This window comes from Macadamia integrifolia, chromosome 3, assembly GCF_013358625.1.
Source record: "Macadamia integrifolia cultivar HAES 741 chromosome 3, SCU_Mint_v3, whole genome shotgun sequence".
In the NCBI taxonomy this organism is placed as follows: domain Eukaryota; kingdom Viridiplantae; phylum Streptophyta; class Magnoliopsida; order Proteales; family Proteaceae; genus Macadamia; species Macadamia integrifolia.
This window is the reverse complement of record NC_056559.1, coordinates 7800467-7801337: the sequence shown is the minus strand read 5'-3', so window position 1 is coordinate 7801337 and position 871 is coordinate 7800467.

Sequence of the window (871 nt, the reverse complement as noted above, 5' to 3'; positions counted from 1 at the left end):
TCCCCACCCTAAAGAAATATATTGAGAACTTTAGTCATGGAACACTAGTTTCTTCATTATTTGTAACAATTAAGGTTTTCATTATTTTCTTTCTTGTCAGTCAAATATAGTTTTAGTGACTCATAGGGGTATCAATGCTTGGCCGCACCAATTAGCCCAGTCGAGCCCCAATGGAAAAATATGAAATCAACTTAGACCATTTGTTAAATGTGTTAGGCTCAAGTCCATATCAATACTATTCAATCATTTGTAATGCAAGGGTCCAACTTGACGAGCGCTCAATACCAACCACTTAAGAGCTCAATTAAGTCCCGACTCTTGATGACTTGCTATTGATGTAGATAAATTTGATAAATTTTTGGGTGAAGGAGCAGCCACTTGTATCAGCAATGTGCATATATGGAATCAATCTAAACCTTTTATTATCAAGAAGCCCTTCTGCATTAGTCAACTGTTCAATTCTTACACCATTACACCATTAAGCTCATACAGGCCTTTAAAAATTGAAGCATTTAATTAATTGTCTGTTTAAAGCCCACTCAGAGATAAAAGATTCAATAACCCATTTAAGCCCTATTCAAAGTCCGTTTAGCCCAATTAACAGTAGCAAGATAAAAAACTAGTATCCAACTAACCCTTTGTAAATGAGATCATGCCTTAGGCTGCGTTTGTTTGCAAGGAAAATGGGAAGGGAAGTGAAGGGGAAGTGAAGTGATTTTTTTTTTCCCCTTTTCAATCGTTTGGTTGCAACAGAAGTGAAGTGAAATTAATTTACCATAGTTGTTTGGTTGGATGTAAAATAGATGTAAAATAAAATTTAAAAAAAAAAAAAAACTAATAATCCAACCAAACTCCTCAAAAGAGATTGGGG